Below are 7,777 nucleotides of genomic sequence, written 5' to 3'. Positions count from 1 at the left end.
ATTCAAAAAAATTTCAAGAGAAAAATCCTTTTTCACATTGAATTTGAAAGTCATACATTTTTTTAGGTCCCTCGTTTTTTTTTTTTTTTTTTTTTTTTCACAGAGGTCGTTTATAGCCTAATGGTCAAATATTCTGAAATTTAATATATCTTAAAAAGTAAGAAGTAAAAGAAACAAGTACTTATTATTTTAAACATAAAAGAAAACATTCAACAGATGAACAACAAATGTACTAACTAGATATTTCCTCGAGGACTTTTCAAATACTTTCTATCAGTTGTATACGATTTTTTTCTTCAAATGTTTTGTAAGAATCGATGTGCTTTGTCATGTCCATGTCCTTTGTTACATTACTTAACTTTTATTGGAAGTCCGCAAATGCACAAACGGAGACAAAAATCTTTAGTTGAAAATTCTAAATTTTATTAGAACCAATGTCTGAAAAAGTCGTAAAGTATGTATAATTATGTATTTTGAAATTTTTACCTTAAATTCTGAAAAATCACTGAAGAATCTACTCATATGTTGGGAAACTTTTTACCTAGAAACGCTTTTTTTTTATTATAATTATTTAGTCTTAGCTACCATCAAAATCTATACAGAGCTTATAAAATCTACCTTGTGTGAATCACTTTAACATAATTATAGTAAAGTTCATGTTTCTTTTTTGTATAAGTGAAAATATTTTAACGATTTGTTACTAATGCTTGTTGCATATATTTTGTTAACTTCACTCCCCTTGATTCCTAGGGTGCTAACATTTTTCAATAACGGGAAGTTTATCTTTTGTTCAATAGTGGGCTTTCTCTCTCTCTTCTTTAATATACCTACCTATTAATTTTTATGATTTCTTTCTTTGAAGAACTACCTAATGAAAAACATAACCTATCATTTTTCGCATCATACAGTATAACGCGCTTTAGGAAATTAGCTACAGAAGAGGAGAAATTAACTACAGGAGAGGGGAAATTAGCTACAGAAGAGGGGAAATTAGCTACAGAAGAGGAGAAATTAACTACAGGAGAGGGGAAATTAGCTACAGAAGAGGGGAAATTAGCTACAGAAGAGGAGAAATTAACTACAGAAGAGGGGAAATTAGCTACAGAAGAGGGGAAATTAGCTACAGAAGAGGGGAAATTAGCTACAGAAGAGGAGAAATTAGCTACAGAAGAGGAGAAATTAGCTACAGAAGAGGGGAAATCAGCTACAGAAGAGGGGAAATTAGCTACAGAAGAGGGGAAATTAGCTACAGAAGAGGGGAAATTAGCTACAGAAGAGGGGAAATTAGCTACAGAAGAGGAGAAATTAACTACAGGAGAGGGGAAATTAGCTACAGAAGAGGGGAAATTAGCTACAGAAGAGGGGAAATTAGCTACAGAAGAGGGGACATTAATTCTATAGAAGAGGAGACATTAGCTACAGAAGAAGGGAAATTAATTCTATAGAAGAGGAGAAATCAGCTACAGAAGAGGAGAAATTAGCTACAGAAGAGGGGAAATTAGCTACAGAAGAGGGTAAATTAGCTACAGAAGAGGGGAAATTAGCTACAGAAGAGGGTAAATTAGCTACAGAAAAGGGGAAATTAGCTACAGAAGAGGGGAAATTAATTCTATAGAAGAGGAGAAATTAGCTACAGAAGAGGGGAAATTAATTCTATAGAAGAGGAGAAATCAGCTACAGGGAAATACACCAAGGTTGGAATGTCCCTCTCTCTCTTCCTTTCGCTCTTTTGAGTTTACTATCTACACTACCTATTGTTTTAACGTTTTACCCAACCCTAGATGTAGGTAGGTAGATATTTAGGTAATTATTACGTAATGATTATAAATGCAACGCAATCATGCTTTTTACAATATTTCCGATACAAATTTTATCTGCCCCTCCTCCTCCTCCTCCGCTCATTTTTAGCCCGTCCTTCCTTTATTATTACGATAGTAATAAAAAAAAGGTATAGTGGACGCGCTATTGTATTCGCTTCGGTGTCTGTCTGTCAGTCTGTGTCAGTCTGTCTGTCCCCATAGAAGGACTTATCCAAACCTGGTCGACCTATATATCAAATTAAAGGTCTTTTTACCGGGAACACGAAAATGGTGGTGCAAATTTTGTCCAGAAAACCATAAAGCCAAAAAAAAACAACATTTTCAATAGAAATGTCCTAAGAGATAAAGTAGAGAGTTTCGCTGGATTTCAACAACACCAACAACAACAACAACAACAACAACCAAAGAAAAAGACAGGTACCCGATGGACTGATGAACGAAAACAACAACACGCAGAAAGGATGAAAAGGTTTTGGAAAGAGAAGAAAGAACGCAGAACTTTACAGTCATGAATCATAGTTGTTTTCGTGGTCCTTTGACGGCCAAAGTCGAGAAAAAAAAATAAATAAAAAAAAAATACAAAGTAGGTATCTCGTAACCTACATTTTGGTATTGCGTCGCAAAGGTTCATCATAATCATAAATGATAGATCAAGATCAGTGCCGTGTGGTGAGATTTTCCAAAAGGTAAACTATAAACCATACTCTAGTACAGGTAGTACAGTGCTGATCTACTGATGGTCTTCTTTTAGAGGTTTGATAGATGGAACTTTAACTGCTAAAGTCTTATCGTTCTACATTTTGGTATTGCGTCGCAAAGGTTCATCATAATCATAAATGATAGATCAAGATCAGTGCCGTGTGGTGAGATTTTCCAAAAGGGAAACTACAAACCCTAACACTCTAGTACAGGTAGTACAGTGCTGATCTACTGGTGGTCTTCTTTTAGAGGTTTGATAGGATGGAACTTTAACTGCTAAGGTCTTATCGTTCCGAGATCGAAGAGAGAAGGAAGACAGGATAGGAGAAAGCCAGCCGTTCCGAGAACCAGCCGAGGTGAGGCATGGGAATTTTATCCTCAACAGTAGGGACAAGGACTCTGATTGTTATAGTTTCCCTCTGTAAATAAGGTTCAATTAAAAAAAAAAATATCCTCAACATTGTTTGAGGATAAAATCTGACCACAGTCATACTAATAGCCTACTACTGGGTAAAGGCATTTTTAGTGTCATTCTATTTTCTACTAGTTACCAATGGGGCAGCCATCTTGTAAAGAAAAGTACCCTTCTCCTCGTTGTTGTTGTTGTTGTTGTTGTTGTTGTTGTTGTTGTTGTTGTTGTTGTTGTTGTTGTTGTTGTTGTTGTTGTTCTTCTTCTTCTTCTTCTTCTTCTTCTTCTTCTTCTTCTTCTCCTTCTTCTTTTTTTCCTTCTTCTTCTCCTTCTTCTTTGCCTTTTTCTCCTTCTTCTTCTCCTTCTTTGCCTTCTTCTTCTCCTTCTCCTTCTTCTTCTTTGCCTTCTTCTTCTCCTTCTTCTTCTTCTTTGCCTTTTTCTCCTTCTTCTTCTTCTCCTCCTTCTTCTTTGTCTTTTTCTTCTTCTCCTTCTTCTTTGCCTTTTTCCAGTCAAGTGGGGTCGGCTCAGTAAAAGTACCCTACCTTATGTACATTAGTAACATTACTATTATCACTTTTTTTTTATACTTGTAACTCTCAGTATTCCATACTTCCGTGGAACAGACTTCCATTCGGGAAATGGTTTTGTCTTCGCTCATCAGGTGAATTCGGGGATTGAGCTCAACATGTATTTGTATGATTCAACAAATTTTGTATGAACGCCTGGTATCTATGTATGTCTGCAATGTGCCATACACGTTTCATACGATTTGATGTTTTGTACTGGTGTCCATACTGTCCATTTTCATAAATTCAACCAAGTGATGAGGTACAATACTCCCTAGTTGTCACTTTGTATTCCATGCGCGGAAAACATTGACAAAGGTCAGGATAAAATCTTCCCCGGGCAGGAACCAAACCCGCAGCCTAGCGCTAAAAAATGTCCTAAAATCTGTAGGTTTCCAGTTTCCATAGTTACCTCCCACCTATTTTTCTCCTAAAAATTCATGTTACCTGGTTTTTGTAAAGAAAAACAAAAAATATTTTCAAGTATAGGGGTGATTTAGCCATTTGAGAAGCAGACAAAAAAAAAAAATGTCAAGTGTGTAAATATTGTGAGATGGCCAGTAATAAAAATTAAATAATATGTTTATATTTAGGTCACTTTAATTTTCTTAGAAGTTAGAATAGAGGGGAATTTTAACAAATAAAGAATAGGTATTATTTATTCATCCTATTATCTTGTTTGTCTGGATCAAAAAAGTCCCTTTTCCCCAACAGTAGTGTAAACAGTCAAAAGGTCTTATGAATTACACTAGCTGAATTCCGTCGCTTCGCTCCGGAATCCCGCTAGTTCATCCCGAGGCATGGCCAAAATTGTGGAAAAGGCATGGCCGAACTTATGTTCTCCTCACTTGTCGACCTTTACAGCTGATGTGCGACAAAAGTATCTAATGTTCTCTAAACGAGTTCTCGACCTTTGCAGCTGATGTGCGAAATGTAATTATGTTACCGCTATATCGAATTTTCGTGTCACGCGTCGGTTTGTACAGCTAGTGTGCATGATTTGGCTTAAATAATTGTGACGGGTGGGAGGAAACTGTGGGAACAGAGAACTGTAATGGTCAAATAATAACGGAGCAGAAGTTAGAATAGAGGGGAATTTTAACAAATAAAGAATAGGTATTATTTATTCATCCTATTATCTTGTTTGTCCGGATCAAAAAAGTCCCTTTTCCCCAACAGTAGTGTAAACAGTCAAAAGGTCTTATGAATTACATATATGATCTTAAAATTAATGTCAAAAAAGAACATTTTTAATCAATTTTTTTTAGATACATAAAAAACTCGTAAAAAAATGTCCTAAAATGTGTAGGTTTCCAGTTTCCATAGTTACCTCCCACCTATTTTTCTCCTAAAAATTCATGTTACCTGGTTTTTGTAAAGAAAAAAGGTCTTGTGAATTACATTATATGATCTTAAAATTAACTTTAATGTCAAAAAAGAACATTTTTATTAATAATCAAATTTTTTTAGATACATAAAAAACTCGTAAAAAAATGTCCTAAAATCTGTAGGTTTCCAGTTTCCATAGTTACCTCCCACCTATTTTTCTCCTAAAAATTCATGTTACCTGGTTTTTCCACTGATATATTTTTCACAGAAGTAATGCTCGTTTTCCATAGAATTCAACTGTAAATGCACGTCCACAACAGCGAGCCGGTGTTTACTACTTGCGTACTGCAGTACTAGTTGCGTACTAAATTTTCAGGTAGACAGTACTACTTGCGTACTAAAGATGCGTACTAAAGAAAATTTAGTACGCAACTAGTACTGGAAAAACCAGGTAGACTGGGAAAAAATACCTCTCAAAATTTGATCCCACAGAAATAATCCCTTATTTTATCCCACGAAAGAATTCTAGAACGCGAAAAGAACTTTCGCAAATGATCGACTTTCTGGAGATGATAGGGTTAGGTAGCACGCGAAAAGAACTTTCACAAATGATCAACTTTCTGGGAATTATAGGGTTAGGTAGTAGATACACATCAAGAACTTTCACAAATGATCAACTTTTTGTGTGTTATTGGTTTTAGTATAGGGTTCGAAAACATATCAAAAGGATACTGATAGATTCTGACGTGACTTCGCGAAGATTCATCTTGAAAATAAGAACACAAGTAGCTTATAACTGTGATGAGTATAAGCTACTTGTGTTCTTCTTTTCAATATAAAAATTACTTCATAATTATTTGAGCGAAATTAGAAAAACAGGGGAATGTTTTTTCCCCCCATTAAATGTTCGTTCGTACTTACCTATATAAAAAAAAAATCCCTCGACCTAAGAAAAATAATAAAAAAGACCCAGTACGCAAGTCGGACATCTTTTTTCCATTTTAGTACGCAACTAGAAGGTTAAAATTGAAATAATACACAAGTTACCTACAGCCCAGCGACCATAGGCTATGGACCATTTACCCCCGCCTAGACTATCGACCTTCGCACCAATGTGTCCATAACGGAGCGTGAAACCTCACGCTTATTTTACATACGCTTGAAATTTTCAAGGTTAGAATGATATCAAAAATGTATTCAAAACCATCCAGCATTCCAGAAGAAATACTCGGCCCAATTTCCTCATTTTCTGCGAAGGTCGGTTATCGGTACTATGATTAAGGGCCGAATGCACAGTCGTTCCTAAATGATTTAGGTTCCCTTTTTCCTTAAGATTTCCTATTTCCTTAAGGTATCCATTTTCCTAATTGTAGATATGCGGTCTTGTGGAATAAGTTTTAAATTTTACAGCAAAAAATATGATTAATAGTTTTACCGAAAAATTTTGAACGCTGAACAGCAGTTTGAGAAAAACCAAAAAATAGGGGTGTCCCGCTTTCATTGCCCGACAGTGTATCTGTTTTTGCTGTAAAAGGATTAAATATATAGGTAGCATCTTCTTTTGAACTTTATTAAATACATGTGTTTGAATGCTTATAATTTATAATGCAACTTCAACCGGCTCAATCATTTTGCTTATGTGTTTTTTGAAAATCTCATTCTCTTAGTTATTATGACATCACTGTTTTTTTATATTATTGAGTATACTGAGGGTAATTAGTTTATTATATCTATTAATTTTCTTGTTTTTGAATGCTTATAATTTATAATGCAACTTCAACCAGCTCAATCATTTTGCTTATGTGTTTTTTGAAAATCTCTTAGTTATTATGACATCACTGTTTTTTTATATTATTGAGTATACTGAGGGTAATTAGTTTATTATATCTATTAATTTTCTTGTTACAACTTCTGATTAGTTTTTTATTACTAATTTTTTCTTTATATTTACATATTTTAAACGAATTCTAGAGACAAAATACCTATTTATAGGCATCTACATATTTTATGCATGGGCATTTTTCTTTGAAGGTTTGAATTTATTTCTAATGTGATAGCAGTGAAGTTTCTTTTATTATACGTAACATTTATTTCTATTATTTTTCTTCAATTATCCCTACTTACTATGTTTTAAAAATTAATTTTCTTTTATTTGACAAATTTATCGCTATTACGCTACATTTTTTTTCTTCATAAAATACCCTATGTTTGAAATTTAAAAGACACATGTGAGCACATTTACATTGGGAAATTCATTTTTCAACCATCATTAATTTTCTTTTGTTTGACAAATTTATCGCTATTACGCTACATTTTTTTTTCTTCATAAAATACCCTATGTTTGAAATTTAAAAGACACATGTGAGCACATTTACATTGGGAAATTCATTTTTCAACCATCATCATGTTTTTGCGTTTGGTTTTTTGCTTGTTATGTATCGAATTTTACATGTTATGTATTTCTTAAATGAAGGCCCAATCTTGCCTACAACTATAATAACATGGGGCTTGTAATGTGAATTCAATGTTAACTATTAATTTTTTCTTAGTTTATTTGATTAGGTATGTAAGATTTTGCTATTGAATGCACGCGTGCACATAAAATTATTTGTAGGTAATGATAGTAAAAATATATGAAAGTTTTTCGATGTTAAGTAATATTTGTTAAAAAATGAGAATGACGAAATTTAATCTACCTATGAAAAAAATAATTTTAATGTAGCGACAATTACTTTTCTGGGTAGACTTTGGTCTTCATCTTTTCACGCTGTTTTTTTTTTTTTTTTTTTTTTACAAGGGGGGTTTTTAGCCTAATGGTAAAAAAAATCGGAAGAGGGGCTCCTGTTATAGCGATCAATCATTGGTAACGCCAAAGTAACGAACTCTACAAAAGGAAATACAGATTTATTCTTCAGAACAATGAAATGGAAGAATTGAAAAATTCTATATAATTT

At 33.7% G+C, this 7,777-nt stretch overlaps 1 protein-coding gene and 1 long non-coding RNA gene across 2 annotated transcripts in view; both read left to right on the top strand.

Annotated features, from left to right (window-relative positions):
- LOC103518256 (plexin domain-containing protein 2) overlaps positions 1-7,777 on the top strand; it is a 27,860-nt gene that overhangs the window by 14,335 nt on the left and 5,748 nt on the right. The window lies entirely within an intron of this gene.
- LOC113471179 lies at positions 4,105-5,065 on the top strand. Its single transcript, XR_003393976.1, has 2 exons — positions 4,105-4,227; positions 4,882-5,065. It is a non-coding gene; the product is annotated as an uncharacterized LOC113471179 (long non-coding RNA).

Source organism: Diaphorina citri, unplaced genomic scaffold, assembly GCF_000475195.1.
Source record: "Diaphorina citri unplaced genomic scaffold, Diaci psyllid genome assembly version 1.1 scaffold2132, whole genome shotgun sequence".
NCBI classification, from domain to species: Eukaryota; Metazoa; Arthropoda; class Insecta; order Hemiptera; family Psyllidae; genus Diaphorina; species Diaphorina citri.
Note: the sequence above shows the minus strand (reverse complement) of the source record. Positions and strands in the feature narration are given on the sequence as shown.